Here is an 18126-nt window from a genome sequence, read left to right as displayed (position 1 = left end):
ATTGCTATGCCTCTTTACATATTTTTCTTAAAGAGAGAGTGTTCTTCTGAACCAGTCCCTCACTGTTAACCCAAAAGTAGCCTTAGAGGCAAACACTAATCTGCACATTGCCAATTATTGTTCCCATTTTTACTAGTAAGACTAACACTTGTTACATCTTACTGAGGTCCATATATTTTTATGTTCACAGTGCAATAAACCTAACAGTACAGGAAGTTCAACTAGCCATTTAGCTCTCTCTTTTGCTTCTAACTGCTCAGGTTAAGCAGTCTTCTAGATTACTCTGTCCAAGCAGATTACTGACTGAATTTTAGCTCAAATATTTCCTAAAACAGTTTGTAATAGCCTCATCATCCCAGAGCCCATTCAACCAGATATACAGCTACTGTAGCTACCTTTTACTCGGGAGTTTATATCACTGTTATGTGTGCTGCAGTCACTTGGTCAAAGACTCCTACCTTTGTGATGCATTACAAGTTGGGCACTGTCTCCAAAAACAGAGCTTTCTTTGGCTTGAAATCACTCCGACTTATCCCTGTTTCACGGCCTCCCAAGAGTTACACTGCTGGGGATTCTGATCCATCAGTAAGGAAGAATGAAAAGGACAACATCAGATAAAGTTATGTATTCACCATAACGTTCCATCTGTGTTGTGCATTTTCATTTTTCCTCACGTTCCCTCCCAGCCATCCCCCAAGCCTTGTCATTCCTAGAAGAATTTTGGATAATATAACAATTTTCATGTTCCAGGTTTCAGCCTAAAGTTTTTATCTGTCTTGTCTTTTAAATCAGTAGGCAGCAAACTCAGTCTGAGGAGTTAGGGACAATGAAGTGCATTATGGGAAGAGAGAGAAACTTGAGACTAGGATCCTCCAAAGTCTAGAAAATTTGGCAGAGACAGATCTGAGACACATCAGTGAGGAAGAATGAAAATGGACAACAGATATGGAACATTACAGTGAGTACATAACTTCTTTTTTTTCTAAAATGGAAGATTTCTTTCCCCAAAGTCAACTTGTCTGCCCAGCAAAAAAGCAGCATAACTTGACCATCCATCCTCGTAAGCCTCAGAAAAGCTTACTGTTGGGTCACAGGACAGCTCTGAAGGGCTTGGTACCCAAACCTTTCATTGTAGTCAGCTCATTTGAATCTGACTGATGTTTAGGCCCATGGAATATACCCTGATGCTTTTGAAGCTGGCCGTCTGTTATATTCTATGCAAGATGTAACCATACAGTTAAGGCTACTGCAGCAGTGATCAATATGATGACCAGAAATGTATTCTTCAACTTTCAGGATTTAAAAAGTACAGTTTTGTACACTTACCATAAATGTAGATGTTCGATTGTATTCACTGTTGCAGTCATCACACTTGGGTTATCTGCCTGCAGGTAGCCCTCAGTCTGCCCGAATACCAGAGACTTAGTATTTCTGCGTAGGATGCTGTCGCTTCTTCCATGATGTCAGGTTGTCAGAGGTATAAAAACAGGCAGACGACACCATTACATCAGTTTTTCTTGCCCCAAATGTCAGGAGCCCCCAAATAGGGAGCTAGGATATGGTGGGGAAAATACCACCAGTAAAAAGTAAATACCAATATCAGTACGAAAAGCCATAGAAAGGAGAAATAAAGAGATAGAGAAATCCAGGGGGCTGGAGGGAGGGAAACCAGGACTGCAACAGTGAATACACTCAAACATCTACATTTATGGTAAGTATACACAACTGTACTATGTTCTTCGTGTTTCATTGTTGCAGTCACCACACTTGGGTTGATTCCCAAAGCTGAGGAAGGGTGGAGGCAGTCAAGAAGAGTTGGGGTTGGCTAGCAGGCCTTGCAAGACTGCTGTAGCAAATCCTGCCCTGGATATGGAAAAGATAGGCAGGTGGTATTGCTTGGTGAAGGTGTGTACAGAACTCCAGGTAGCAGCTTCCAGTATGTCCCTGGCAGGGACTCCCCTGAGAAATGCTGTAGACGTAGATGTAGACCTAGTGGAATGTGTTCTGTCCCCCCTGAGGGATTGTGTTTCCACGGTGCTTGTAGCAGAAATGGATGCAGTGTGCTATCCATTTGGAAATGGTTTGTTTTGAAATGGTCATGCCCTCTGCCCCTGTTGCAAAGCTGACTAGCAGCTGGTTAGATTTTCTGAAAGGCTTAGTCTTATCAAGGTAGAACCTGAGCAGTCTGTGCACGTCTAAGGAGTGCAGGATCCTTTCCCCTTTATTTTTGAGGATTAGGGAAGAAGGTTGGCAAATGGATGGATTGGTTGAGAGCCACACTGGACACCACTTTAGACATAAAGGAAGAGTTAGTCCTGAGGGAAACCCTGTCAGCATGGAAAATAATAAAGGGTTCCACTGCCATCAGTGCTTGTAACTCAGACACTCTTCTAGCTGAAGTGATGGCTAGAAGCAAGGCTGTCTTCCACAAGAGGAATTGTAACTCTGCTGAAGCAGCAGGTTCAAAAGGGGGAAGTGTGAGCTTTTCCAATACAAAGTTAAGGTCCCAAGCAGGGGTGGGTGCTGGCCTTAAGTTGTTTGCCCCTCTCAGGAACTGTTTGATGAGAGGGTGAGAGAATAGAGGTGGCTCAGTATAGTAATGAGCTGAGATGGCAGAGGCATGGATCTTAATGGAGGAGAATGAGAGTCCTCTGTGGAGTAGATCTGCTAGGTAAGCCATGATTAGAGGTATAGAGGGCAGTGCTGCGTCCTTTCCTTTAGACTGAATCCAAGAACAATACCTTTTCCACTTTCCAGCATAGCCTTCTGGCTTCAAGGATGATGTCCAGCATCTGTTTGCTAAGGGTTGCTGGTGGAGTACTTAAGGAATAAGCCAGGCTGCAAGATTTAGGGTTTGTAACTGTGGATGCAAAAGCTGTCCCTCCTGCTGAGAAAGCAGGGTTGGGTTCTGGTGTAGGTGCCAGGGTGGCACCATTCTCATGCTGCGCAGGAGTGGGTACCAGTGCTGGTGTGGCCAGTCCGGGGCATTCAGAATTGTCTTTGGCCTGTCCTATTTCATCTTGAGTAATACTCTTGAGAGAAGGGGCAGAGGGGGAAAGGCATAGACTGAGAGTTTTTCCCATTGAAAGGATAGGGCATCCATCTTCCAGGCCCTGCTGAGAGGGCTCCTGGTGCAGAATTTTCTTAACTGGTGGTTGTCGGGGGGACAAAGAGATCTGCCTCTGAGGTCCCCCATTTCTAGATTAGAAGGTTGAAGGTGCTGGGCTCCAATTTCCACTTGTGTGAGTGTAGGAGATTCCTGCATAAGTCGTCTGCCAGTGAATTTTGGTTGCCTGGCAGGAACTGAGCTTATATGAACTTGGTTGTCCAAGGCCGTGTTCCACAGGGCCATGGCTAGCCTGCAGAGTGGGTAAGAATGGGTTCCCCCCTGCTTTTTGATGTCCCACATAACTGTGGTGTTGTCTGTCTTTATCAGCAGTTGTCCTGGTAACAGTAGGTATCTGAAAGCTGTCGGGGCCTTCTGTACAGCTAGCATCTCTTTTTGGTTGATATGCAGGAGAATATGACTTGGGCTCCAGTGGTCCTGAATACATTTGCCAGCCATGTCAGCCCTCCATGCATAGTCTGATGAGTCTGTGGTCAGGGTCTGAGCGGCGTGGGGTTTAGTAAAAGACAGTCCCTTGTTGTGGTTGCATGCTTCTGCCCACCAAAGGAACTCTGTCCTTAGACAAGGTATGATAGGAATGACCGTTTCCAGGTCCTGAGAGTGTTGGCACCAGAGACTTTTTAAGTACCATTGAAGTTTCCTCATATGCAGTCTTGCATATGGAATTAGCAGAATACATGAGGCCATGATCCCTAGGGCTAGCTGGGTTCTGGTGGCCATTAAATTGAAGTAGTCTGTCAGCTAGACCTGTTTTTCTGAAGTGAGGAATGTATTCCTGGGAAGTTGTGTCCAAGCGTCCTCACAGGAATACAATCTTTTGACTGGGTACCAGTTGTGATTTCTTTTCATTAATGGTGTACTCCAATGAAGTGATAAGTCTTTTTACAAATGCCAGGTGCTGAAGCAGCAATTCCTGACTATCCGCCTGAATCAGGCAGTCGTCCAAGTACGGGTAAATTTGGATATTTCTCTGCAGGCAGTATGCAATGTCTGGAGCCAGGCATTTTGTGAATACTCTGGGTGCAGTAGATAAGCCAAAGGGAAGTGCAGAGAACTGATAATGCATAGACCCTGCCCTGAAACATACATACTTCCTGCATGACTCCCTTATGTGGATGTGCAGACAGGCTTCTTTTAAGTCTAGGAGGCTTCTTTTAAGTCTAGGGTGACTAACCAGGCATCCTTGGCTAACATAGGGAGAAGCTGTTGCATGGTAAGCATCTTGAATTTTGGTACCACCAGGAACGTGTTGAGAATTGAAAGAAAGATACTAAAATGTGTGTGTGTGTGTGTGTGTGTGTGTGTGTGTGTGTGTGTGGTGTATATATACATATATGTGTGTGTGTGTGTGTGTGTGTGTGTGTGTGTGTGTGTATATATATATATATATATATATATATATATATATATATATATATATATATATATATATATATATAGAGAGAGAGAGAGAGAGGACACACACACATATATATATATATATATATATATATATATATATATAGCACTAGGACAAAATATGTTTGAGAATGAAATCCCCAAAGGTGGCTCTAGAGCTTTAGCAAATGTAAGCAAGATAGATCATGTAGCAGCTTGCCAGACTTCATCCAAAGGCATGTTTCTGAAGAAAGCCACTGAGATAGCTTGAGTCCTGACAGTGTATACTCTTGATTTTGATTTTGAAGAAAGGGGTTCGTTGCTAGACGTATAGTCAAAAAAGGATACAGTTAAAATGGTAATTTTTTAAATGCGACTTTTGTTTTTCTAACCTTTCTTCAGTTTAGAAAATGAGACAAGTAACTGGTCATCTTTTCTGATTTTTTTTTGTTCTTTGTAGGTAAAACTCAAGCTGTCTTTCCACATCCAAACAACACAGTCTACATTCACCTTTGAAAAAAAAAAAACACAGGTAGATGGATACATTAGTTGAGGTTAAACTGAATTGCATTGCAACTTTAGGCATAAAGGAGGGATTGGTTTGGAGGGATACCATGTCTTTGTAGAATATACTGTACAGAAACGTGGACAACATGGCTTGCAACTCAGAGATTTATCTAGGAAAGGTATTGGCTACCAGGAGGAGAGTTTTTCATAACAGGCATTTGATCTCAACTGAATTGGCAGTTCAAGTGGAGGACGGAGTAAGTTTTTCCAATACAACATTTCGGTCACATGCAGGGGAAGGATGAATTAATGGCAGCTTGGAATGGAACACTCCATTTAGAAATACATTATGGGGCTTGTTGGAGACTAAAAATGATGATACAAAACTTTGTTGTAATAAGAACTTACAGCCAGAGGAGTAGCTGGCCCCTGCAATAATAAAAGTTCTGACAAAACGTCAGTATTTGATCTGTTCTTAGCCTTCATTTCTCAAAGTGTTATTTGCCCATAGTGAAAACTTAATCCATTTGCCTCTGTAAAATTTTCCTGGTTGAAGGTTTCTGACAGGATGGAATTCATTAATTATATAACTTGTAGTGGGAGTCTAGGGTCTCTGACCATCACTAAAACTGGAGATACTAAGCAGTGAATACAAGGGAATGGATGCCTGGGTGAAGCTGGATGAATGGGTGGAACATCGGGGAGATGTTTGGGCTTGGGGGGGGTGCAAAAACGGTATAGCGTAACCTCTGGATATTATCCGGAGCACCCATCGATCGTTTGTAATGGACTCCCACTTTGATCGGTGCTCCGACAATCGCCCCCCGACTGCCTCCAGAGAGGGACAGTCGGGCAAGCCCTCAGGGCTGTTGCGCGGGTCCCTCTGAGAAAGGTTCTCGCGACCCGAAGTTGCGCGGGCCCCCTCTGCCTCTGGGCCGGCGTCCTCCTTGTCCTCCTCTGCCTCTAGAGGATGAGTTGCCTGCAGCAGGATGGGATTGCTGAGATTTTCAAAACCACAGCTTCTTTTGCCCCCTCTGATTCCTAGAAAAGGATCTTTGGGGGTTAGAGAAGCGGACTCCGACGGCCGACAGCGTCTTCCCATCCTTCTCGCTTTGGACAAGCGTGTCACGAACTGCTGAGCCAAATAAGGCCGAACCATCGTACGGGGCGTTCGCGAAGGACGCCTTGAAGGGATCCGTGAAGTCACAGAGGCGGAGCCAGGAGTGCCGTCTTAAGACTACTCCCGCTCCGCTGGCTCTAGCGGCTCCTTCCGTGGCATGAGAAAGAAGCCACATAGATGTATTTGAGATGGACTTTAGAGTGGCCATTCGAGTCTCAAAAACCTTTTTGTCTGAGACCGACATGGACTCCGGAGGGGCTGCCGCGTACTCCTTGATTAGGTCACGTTGCAGCCGGATAGTATGTGCCATGTAGTTCAGCAACCTTATGGCAAAGGTTGCTGACGTAAACATCCGCTTCCCAATCCGGTCCAACACTCGGGACTCCTTGTCCGGCGGATGGACCGAGGAACTTTCTTGGGCAAGTTCTCTCTTAGTGGCAGCCGCCACCAACATAGCATCAACCGGTGCGCCTTTGGACCAAGAAGGTCTATCAGAAGGAGGGCTGAGGACCTTATCCGGGCATCTAGGGATAGGCTCCATGGTGTCGGGCTCCTTCCAAGCCCTGGTGGTAATTAAGCCCACCAAGGGGTCGGCTGGGGGGGACACCTAGGAGGTAGATGGGCCTGCCTCAAAGGCCTCCAGAAAAACGGATTCATCCAGGGAGGGTTTTTGGGCAGACCACCCCCCTCTTATACGCAACATTTCCATGATGTCTCCAAATGAGACATCTTCGGGGGGTGACCTTGGGGAACCCTCCGTATCCTCCAAATCAGTATCTGTGGTAATGGACTCGGGGGAGTCCAGGTGCCTCCTTTTGCACTGGTGCTTTCGAGGTACCTCTTCAGCGGGACTGTCCGAAGAAGGCTCATCCACCGGGTGTTGTTCCTCCATGGGAACTAACTGGAGGCTTTGGGCAGGCTGTCCAGATGGACGGATGATGGAAGACAGACCCTGATACAGTGGGGGTACGGGTGGATCCGAAGGCCCGATCGGGGACCTGGATGATCTCGACAGTACCCTCTCAACCAACTCAAAAGCCGAAGGAGATTCGCCATCACCAGCCTGAGAAGGCAACCTCCTCGGCTCTGAGGAGATGATCGGGGTCGGAGCCGAAGCAATCGGACCCGAGGTAGTGGTGCGCTCCGACCCAATCGGTGCCGAAGATACAACCACCCCCTCGGATCCGATGCTCAACCCTCGGCCCCGAGAGCTTGGATCCGACAAGCTCGAAGGCATAGTCGGCGTCGACGATACCAACCCTGTCGGCGCTGACGTATCCCCGGATCCGACAACTCCGAGACCTGAAATCGGGTCGGAGAAGGAGCGATCGGGGCAAAGATGGGGGCCGCCATCCCTCCCAAGGGGGGGGAGAGGCAAGAGCATCCCCATCTGCATCTGGGTCTGCAAAAATCTTCGCATCATCCGATCCATAAATGCCTCGGAGATGCTTCTGGTGGACCGCAAAGAGGTAGTCGAGGCAGGCCGGGAAGGCCACCTCGGAGACCTCGAGGGAGACCTATCCTCCTCCTCCGGCTCCGGAGAAAAAGAAGGAGAACGGAGCCGAGAGGACAAGGATCCGGAGACCCTCTCAGGGGACTTAAGCAACTTCTCAGGCGGAGCCAAGGGATGAGACTCGGCCCGTCTTTTAGTAGAATGACTTTCCCTCTCTCTATGCTTTTTCTTCTCCTTATGAGAAGAAGACCCAGACTCCACAGAGCTAGTACCGGATAAGGGAGGTTGAGTCCCTGGTACAGCTACCGGAGTGGCCTGCGCCGAAGCTACAGAAGTAGCTTGGGTCCGGCTGGGAGAGGAAGAAGAAGCTGACTCCTGAGGGAGTTTTCCCGCCAGGATCAGCTTGTTCTTCCAGTCCCTGAGTGCCCGAGGGTTGAAGGCCGCACAGATTTGGCAGGCCTCTGACAAATGTACTGCCCCCAGACACAAAACACACTGAGTGTGGCCATCAGCAGGGGAAAGCTTGTGGCCACACTCAGTACACTTCGAAAAAATAGCTTTGGATTCAGCCATTATCCTCTCACACACACACCCAAACACTAAGGGGGGGGGGAGGGGGAGAGACAGTTTAAAACTAAGAGAGTTTTTTTTTTTTTTTTTTTAAACAAAGAGGGTTTGGTTAAAACAACACACACACGAATTTAACTAGAAATATTCAAGGTTTTCTATAGAAAAAAAAGGAACAATCTCACCAAATGCTAGGAGCTCTTCACAGAGAAGCAACCGTCTTTAGCCGCGGCAAAAAACGATCTGAGGTAATGTGGTTGGTAGCAAGGGATTATGGGTAGGGGGAGGAGCTAGGAGCTCAGATCTTGAAGCTTGGAAAGCTGCCGGCTCGGATCTGAGGTCGGATCCGAATCCCACAGGTTGCAGATCAAATGAAGTAACTACTTCAGATCTTTGTTGTAATAAGAAATTACAGCCAGTGGAGTAGCTGGCCCCTGCAATAATAAAAGTTCTGACAAAACGTCAGTATTTGATCTGTTCTTAGCCTTCATTTCTCAAAGTGTTATTTGCCCATAGTGAAAACTTAATCCATTTGCCTCTGTAAAATTTTCCTGGTTGAAGGTTTCTGACAGGATGGAATTCATTAATTATATAACTTGTAGTGGGAGTCTAGGGTCTCTGACCATCACTAAAACGAGATACTAAGCAGTGAATACAAGGGAATGGATGCCTGGGTGAAGCTGGATGAATCGGTGAGACAGAAGGTGAGAGTGCTGCAGAAGAAAGGGTTTTTTTTTTTTAAGATGTGGCCAAAGCATGGGGAGCCCAATCTGGCATGGTGAGAATGTGGTTAAGAGAATGTCCTTGGCTTTGCATATTTTAGCTTTCTGCAGAAACCTCAGGATGAGTAGTACTGGGAAAAGCATAATGCAATCTGTGGGTGGCAATTCTGGGAGAATGCATCTACTGGAGGATATCCTTCTTGGGAGAAGACAGAGAAAATCCTGCTGCATTTTAGGTTGGATGTTGAAGCAACAACGTTTTGCCCACTTAGGAAAAATGTTTAGGGCCACAACGACTTGAGAACCTATTTGTGTGGCAGCAGAATCAGACTGCTCGACCTGTCTACAATCATGCTGGATATCTCTGGGATGTGCATTGCTATTAGAAGGCCTGCAGTGCAAGTAAGACCACTATCATGTCCAAGACATTAATGTGCAATTTGCCCTTGTCTGTGGGCACTGTCCTTTGCAATGTCCTGTTCAAATAATGACCCCCCACCCCCACCCCAGCAAGGATGCATCCATGGTTAATGTTGCTGTTGTAATAGGCTGAACAAAGGGTGATCCTGAGATGAAGTATGGGAGATAAAGCCCTGTAAACTCTGAAACAATTGCCTACTGGGGACCTTCAAAATCACTTGGATATGTGGAACACTTTAAGGCAGCTTTTGATCATTGCCACTTGAAAAGGATCCTCCCTTTTTGGACAGAAGGTGCTTCAGACAATTATTTGACAGTTTTATGGGTTTTGTTGTGGGTTGCATTACTTGACACCACTGAACTAGGGTGTCTGCCAAAGTGCTCTCAACCACAGTCTGGCATACGGTACCATTTTAAAAGTGGGGGCCATAAGCCTAAAACTCTGATAACTGAATCTACATCCAGTTTTGGATGGTGGGAAAAGTCTATCACAGCTTGTGTTGTGGTGGACATCCTGTCTGGGGATGATATGACCAGCTCTCTTACTGTCTCTAATTTGATTTTGAAAGACTGACTGTGATCCCCAAGGACAGGCAAAGCTGGGGTAAGTATTGTTTTGCCATGATAAGCTTTTCCACTATAGGCACAGCAATGAGCCAGTCACATAGGCACAGAAAGACTTTCATCCCCAAGAGTCTTAGGTGGGCTATAACTGGAACTGTGTACTTAGTGAACACCCAGGGGCCTGTGGTGAAACCAAAATTCAGTGTTCTGAACTGGTAATGACTGGCTCCCATCCTAAAGTGAAGAAATCTCCTGGATGGTTTTGCTATCTTAATGTGAAGATATGCACCCTGGGGATCCAAACAGTACATCCAATCTCTTACCTGTAAGCATGCCGGAATGGACTGCAAAATAACCATATGAAAGGACTCCTTTTTCGTGTGCTGAGTATTTTTTAGGCACTAAAAAGAATATGCGTATCTTTTCTGGTCTGCTGAGACTACCTGAATGGCTCTTTTGAACAGAACATTTTTATCTCCTGTTGGGTCATCCTTCTCTGACAGAGTGGCACTAAACGTGAATGGGAACATAGCTGTTTGGGCAGTTTTAAAAATGGTATTCAGTAGCCTCTAGATACAAGTTCCCAATCTTCTGTGATGACCAGTCATGCAAGCAAATGCAGGGAAAGTAGTCCCCTGACCTTTTCCAGCCTAAAGCAGTTAGGCACTTGTTCAGGGTTCATTATGCATGGATTATGAGGAGAGGCCATAGAACCCTTGCTGGTGTGGTCCACCTCTGTCTCTTTAGCAGCAGTTAAAAGAAAAGTTTCCTCCACCCTAGGAAACTCTGTCGAACTGCCACTTAAGCTGTTTGGACTTCCAAAACCAGATGTTCTTGGCTCACTTCTGGTTTATTTGAAGGCCTCTGAGAGGCCAAGAACGTAACCCAAACAGCTGTGAGCAACTTGCCCTCATGCTAACATCACAGCAGTTTATCCTTAATCTTCTGCCCAAAAAGACAGGATCTATCTGAAGTGGAAATGGCAAAAGCTGCTTTAAAGTCCTCCACAAAACCAGTGAGGCATAGTCAGGAATGATGCTGCACTGAAATACCAGAACTCACTGATCTAGCTGTCCCATCAGTTGGGGTTGTGTAAAGGATGCATGGACAGTGAAGTGGTGGAATTAATACTCGTGGTCTCCAACTGCTATTGAAGTCCCCGGCAGGCAAATGTTTCAGAGTTTCCAGGGTTTTATCTGCCAGGTCTCTCAAACCTCACCATATGCACCAAGTAATTTAGGCCTCTGATGAAAAAGGTTCTTCACATATACACATGGTTTCCGAATATAGCCATCATCCAAGAATCCTTGTTTTGAGGATGGACAGCCTGATTGTCCTCTGGGACCTCACATTTGATGGCTGTTGACACTACAGAAGAGTTGTCATGAGGTCCCTTACTCCAGTGGGGCATATCCTTGGGGATCTGCAGCTCTCTGTTGGGCTTGTGTGGAACTGGCTTCATTACATCAGACTCCCTTCCAAGCCTTGGAGCAAATCATGTAAATAAGCTTGCCCAAGGCAGTACCATGCAGGCTGCCAGGGGTGAGGATCTGTAGGCTTCTTGGAGGGCCTCTTCCTCAGAGAAGACAGGGGTTGATGGGCCATGATCCCCGCTGTAGAAGCTCACCAAATTTGGTGTCTTCTGGAGGGGAGCTCTCCCTTCACCAGGATCACTGTCTGGGGAGGGGGGATACTGGAGGGGAGTGTATGTGCTTTTTCTTGCATAGCCTTTTCTTAGGTGGACTCAGGGTGAACTCATGTGAGCTCTCCTGTGGAGAAGACAATCCAAACATGGGGTGTTTCTCATGCCACTGAGAGCCTCTGTTTTTTTTTTTTTTTTTTTTTTTTTTTGAGAGGGCAAGATGAAGGACTAACAAGGCTCTACTTCAATGGCATATGGGGTGGAACTTGCAGAGCAGGTACCTGTTCTTATTGGAAGATCTAAGCACATTTGTGAGTCCTGAGAACATCAGCATGGGATCTCTTGCTGGTTCTGATACTCTCATCACTGAAACTCATCCCAGAGTAGGAAATACAATGAAAGGGGGCTTGACTAAAAACACACCAAAATGAATCTGATTCGTCACAAAAACAGCAAATGGAAGCAAACATATCACAGCAAGGTTGGCCCCAATTACTGAAGATCAAGTTTGTCACTACTGGACTGAGGGATCACACGTGAGACATTAAGATAGATCTGCCCAGATTGTCTACTAGAACACTGGATAACCCCAGGATATCCATCGCTATTAGAAAAGAAGTGTGAAGGCACTGCCCACTGCCAGATTCTCATGGCTTTGTAGCATAAGGGACATGAATGAGTTCCTCTGTGTTTGTTGATGTACCAGGCAGCCAAGATATTGTCTGTCCATACCTGAATCACACCTCTGGGGAGATTGTCTTGAAAGCCTGCAACGCAAGGAGGACTGCTAGTCTCCAATTTATGTGAAGACTGACCTCTACATGTGACCATGTGCCCCGGGCAATTTTACCTTCAAAATGCCCCACTCCCACCCTACAAGGGAAGCACCCATTGTCACTACTGCCACCTCGGGATTCATTCTTAATGGTCGTCTTACTAGTACTGAAGGAGATGTTATTCACAAAGATATGTGTTGCCTGCAAGTCTTATCTTGGCATGGCATGGAAGGACCCTCTGGGACTATTGTACTGCTGAAGTCTACTAAAGAACACTCATTCAGAAAATGGCGAATGGGACCTTAAGAATTGTGGATGCCAAAAGACCCAACAGGCAAAGGATCAGCTGATGAACAGAGGTGAAGAACTTGAGCTGCAGTGAGGTGGAGCGAAAGAACCCTGCACACTGGAATACAGACAATCTGTAAGGTTCTGTCCAGGTGGCATCCAATAAATTGTATCTGTTGTGAGGGCATAAACTGGCTTTTGAAAACACTGACTGTAATACTTAGATCTTGCATTAACTGGAGCAACAGGTCACAGTGGTGCAATAAGAGATCATTGGTTGTAGCATTGAGAAGTCAATCATCAAGACAGAGGAAAACATGGATCCACAGTAGGTGGAGATGCGCTGTTACTATTGCCTTAACTTTAGCCAACATCCTGAGGGATGTGGTGAGCCCAAAATACAGGGATTTGAACTGAGAGTGACTGGTTTCCAGCACGAAACGGAGAAATCTCTTTGAACGCCTCTCTGCCTTCACATGACAGTATGTGTCCTTGAGGTCTACTGAACATATCCAAGAATCCTTCCTCCATGGATGCAAAATGGACTGGAGCCTGCCCATCTTGTCTGCTTGATATACTGATTCAAATGTCTCAGGTCCAGAATGGGTCTAAGGTTGCCCGTCTTCTTGGGTACTAAAAAGAACCGTGAGTTGAGTCAGGATTCTATATGGTCTATGGAGACTGGCTGGATGAGTCTTTTTTTCTAGCAGCTTGTAAACATCTGGGTAGAACATCAAAATAGTATAAAATAACCTCTGGAGAGTATGGTTAGTGCCCATAAATCTATGGTTATGTTTTTCCAGGTTTGTAGGTGCAGAGATAAGCATCCCCTAACTGTCTCCAGAATGCAGCAATCAGGCAACCCTTTAGGAACACTGAAATTGCTCTTGCTGCCCCTATAGTGCCTTTTTTAGGCAGAGTTCAAATAACAAATTCACCACCATAACAGGAACAGGCAAGCAAAAACTGAGGGTAATGCTACTCAATGCTAGAAGTCTAAATCTCAAAATGCACTAACTCTAGGCACTCCTTAAAATGGAGAACATCGATATCTGTGCAGTGACTGAAACCTGGTTAAGGTTCCAGAGCGCACCCCTGCACTACCAGACTATAACTCATACCACACTTTTCGGCCATATATCCTGGACCGAAACACCAAAGGCAGAGGTGTGTCCATATTCATTAAGGATATCCACACCTCCAGGCTAGTTGCTCAGCATAATGCATCCGAGGTTATCCAAGTGCAACTAACTCGGGGCAAAACTGCAATCTAAATTGTAGCTTGCTACAGATCCCCCACCATGCCCCAGGATTCCCACTCCTCTTTTCTTGATGTACTGGAAAATATTAGGGTTCAACCAAACACCCTAATAATGGGCGACTTCAACTACCCCACCATTAACTGGGAAAACTACTCGTGTACCAACTCTTTAGCTCAAAGCTTTCTGGAATTCATAAACTCCAATGCCCTAGATCAACTTATCCACACCCCCACCAGGGGCAACAATATCCTAGACCTAGTCATTACCAACATGAGTGACCGGTGTTCCACACCTGAAGTCAACTCCTCGTTGGTCCGATCCGACCATAAGCTAATCATCCTTGATAATCCACATCCCGCCCCCACCCCCCCACCCCCATTAAGGAAACCACAGTAAAACATTTCTCCAAAGCCAACTTCATACTTCATAAGACAGAAGTGGTGAACTTCATGACACCCATGCAGATGGACAATACAGTTACAACTGCTGAATCCTACACAAATGCACTCTATAAACAATTACACGAGTGCATGGATCGTGCTATACCAAACAGAACCAAGATGCTATCCTCCAAAAAAAGGAAGCCAATCTGGTGGCCCCCTGCCATAAACAAACTGTACAACAGAAGGAAGAAACTGTTGCAAAAGAGAGTAAAATCCCATGAGTGGAGGAGCTCCCTGGTCAGCCACAGTAAGAAGCTGAGATCCCTTATAAGATCCTTCAAAGCTAGCTACGAAAACAAAATCACCACTAATTCCAAGGACAACCACAAAGCATTCTATAGCTATGTCAAGAATCTCGATGGCAACACCTAGATCTGCTCTGAGTTACAGCACAAAGGCACATAATTACAGAACCAACTGATATTGCCAACATCCTGGCAGATAGGTTCAGTGCTAACTTCACCCCCCTCTCACCCCCTAAAGGGCCCATATCTATACAGGAAGAATGCAGAGTCCCTGTAATCACAACTATGCAGGTAACAGCTGCACTCTCTAAAGCCAAAAACACAGCATCCATGGGACCGGACAACATCCCAGGCTGCATTTTACATGAACTACAGAACGAACTGGCTCCCCACTTAAACACCATGTTCAATAATAGCCTCGCATTAGGCTTTGTGCCCACTGAATGGCGCACAGCAACAATTATCCCACTCCACAAAGCGGGAGCCACCACTGATCCCGGGAACTATCAACCTATTAGCCTGACGAGCCTGGTCTGCAAGGCCATGGAACGTATCATCATGGAACTCATAAACAAAGAAATTGGTAACCTCCAAACTCTGGATCCCACCCAGTTCGGGTTTCTGAAAGGCAGATCATGCCTCCTGAACCTGATCGACTTCTTTGAGGCAGTCACTAAAGCCGTAGATGAGGGTAAGGTGGTTCACACACAGCCTATCTTGACCTCACCATGGCTTTCGACACCATCCCCCATTCTGGAATTACATGTAAAAGTTGCAGACTCCAAATCTGGCCTCAATGTAGTGACAAGTGGAGTACCACAGGGTTCCGTCCTCCTGTTTATCTACTTCTCTGAAGTACAGGCTAACACAGAAGGCCTCTGGCTAACGAAGTTCGCAGATGACTGCAAACTAGGAGCCATAGTCAAGTCCCCAAATGATGTGGACATCATACAGAAGGGCCTCACTGAGACAGATGCCTGGTGTCAAAGCCATGGCCTCAAGCTCAATGCCAAAGCGTGCAGTGTCATCCCCTTTGGTAAAAACTCTGTACCCATGAACTACCACATAGGCAGCAATCTACTTAACACCAATTGCGTGATAAGAGACCTTGGGACCCAGGTGGACAGTAGTCTCTCCTTTGATAGTCACATCGCCACAGTAGTCAGGAAGTCCTTCTACGTGGCACACCTCATCATAAAAGGAAAAAAGAGGTCATTGTTCCCCACTACTCGACACTCATTAGACCCATTATAGAGTACAATGCCCCTTTTGGAATGTACCTCACAAGACATCTGCAGTAGCTGGAAAGGCCACAGAAGTACCTCACAAAGAGGATTACTAGCCTCAAATAAATGCCCTACACTGACCGCCTCAAAAAACTCCAGCTTTACTCCGTAGCATATCGCCTAGTCCGAGGTGATCTCTGCCTAACATATAAAGCTATGTCAAACCTAGAGCTGTTGGACATGCTACACCTTATGAAATCCCAATTCCTCAGAGCTACACACTCTAGGGACCTAAACCTTGTCAACACAATAAACAGGACATGCTGGAGGGACAGATTCCTATCCCAGGCACTTCCCATACTCTGGAACAGGCTACCCCCATCTATGTCAAGCAAAGTTCTTCATTAGCACTCTTCAAGAAAAATCTTGAGTGGATGGGAAATAGGAAATACACCCCGGGGATCACTTCTGTGTCTCTGCTCGACAGTGGCACAGGAAAATAACTTTCTTGGGTGGCGTAAGCCAGGGAACCTTGTTGGCTAGGCTTACGTAGGCCCTTGGGCCGATAGCCTAGTACCTACCTATGAACCTATAAAATGGCTTTTTGGAGAATGGCCTGTGAAAGCCCTGGTTCTGTTGTATGCTTCTAGGGCAACATCCATTATTGTTACCTCCTCATCTGCCACGAAGGGCTCTATCACCAGAAGTTTCTGGATAAGACTCTGAGACTTCCTTAACCACACAGTTTTCCCAGATCAATGATTCCTAGACTAGGATCTCTGGGGCATGGAGAAGCAGATGGCTACTGCAGAGAGAGTCTTACCATCTTGTTGACTCCTAGTGAGTGTCTTTTACTTTAAGTTCAAACAGAGTGGACCCATCAAACTGGGCATTAAAGAAGGGCATCCTGAAACTTTTCACAAAGTTGCAAAGGCACATCCAGGCATGACAGTGAATTGCGATACTGGTGCCTCCTGCCCTAGTTGCACCACCAGCTGCATTTGACAGCAGATGTATGGCTACAATGGAAGAAGACTGGAGGGAGGACAGGTGGAAGTTCCCTATCTTCTGGACATATGCAGGCAGAACACCTGAGAGAGAGACACTTGGATATTTCCTTTGTCAAGTCTCTCTAAATTTGGTGACATGAGCTAGACGATACAGTGCCCTGAGAGCAAAGGTTACTGAAGCACATGCCCATTTCCCAAATCAGTCCATACCAAGAGATAGTCTAGTAGGGGGATGGACCAAGGAACTCTCTTAGGACAGTTTCTTCTTCGTGGCTGCCACGACCACCATTGCATCTACTGGAGGACCCTTGCTCCACTATTTCCTGTCAGTAGGGGTGGACAGAATCCTGTCTAACTTGTTATGTAGGTGTTAACAGATGACCATCTTCACATCCTTAAATGTACCAAAAACATTTGGCACAGACCATTGGTTTGTTGTACCCTCATAATCTCAAGGCATCTTCATTTCAGTGAGGAATGATCTGATGGTCATCCAAAAAATTCTCCCATATGATTTATAGTCTCCCCAAATATAATACTTTGGGAAGAGATGCTGAAGATTTTGACATGTAATAATGATGCAATTGAAGTTCTGATGGGAAATCTAAGCATAAAGAAGTCTTCACATTCTTTTAAGGTTGCAGTAGATTAAGTCCTTTTCATTTTCCCTTCCTCAGCCTTTGCAGGTTCTGGCAAAGGCTCCCTAGTCTTCATTTTAATGGAAGGCCTATGGTGGTCTGACTGAGGGAATGGATGCCTTTTTGTAAATTAGCATGTCACTGCATTATTTTAAAATGCTAATCTGAATTAGTTTGTCGGCAAACAAATGGAAACAAAATTAGCTGAAAAGTGGATAAGGCACTGATACTACTAATGAGACCTCATTAGTTTATAATGGCACATGACTTTGCATGGGAGTCCCATATTATTATACACTTTGACTCCTTTTGTTGTGCCCACAGCTCCTGTACTTGAATGAAAATGTTACTACCTCTACAAAACAGACAGATGGCAACAATAGCTTTAGGGAGCTTTAACACTGATTGTATTATCCTCTATTGGATTGCAGAACATTGCATCTGTAACATTGCTTTTAGATGTTGTTGGCATCTTAGTACATTGGAGCTTATTTTATCAGAAATACTGTTCTTAGCCATGAGATTGCATAACTTGAAGAAGAGGGAAAAGGCAAGATTCATTTTTCTAAGGTTCCCTCTCCTTGTATTTGGGGACCTTGGATATATGTTGAGTGAGAGATTGGGGAGTGCAGTTGGCCACATTCCCCCAACTGAAACAACTGCTGTGTGACTAGTTAAGACCACAATGTTGTGTAAATTAGTTAGTTTGTGTTCTCTTTTGTATCTCAACTAAGGAAGA

At 45.6% G+C, this 18126-nt stretch overlaps 1 protein-coding gene across 1 annotated transcript in view; it reads right to left on the bottom strand.

The window, feature by feature from the left end:
• The window catches only part of WDR35 (WD repeat domain 35), a 2872164-nt gene that overhangs the window by 2509393 nt on the left and 344645 nt on the right, over positions 1 to 18126 (bottom strand). The window lies entirely within an intron of this gene.

This window comes from Protopterus annectens, chromosome 1.part0 (genome assembly GCF_019279795.1).
Source record: "Protopterus annectens isolate FY-2018-M chromosome 1.part0, PAN1.0, whole genome shotgun sequence".
Lineage (NCBI taxonomy): Eukaryota > Metazoa > Chordata > Ceratodontiformes > Protopteridae > Protopterus > Protopterus annectens.
Note: the sequence above shows the minus strand (reverse complement) of the source record. Positions and strands in the feature narration are given on the sequence as shown.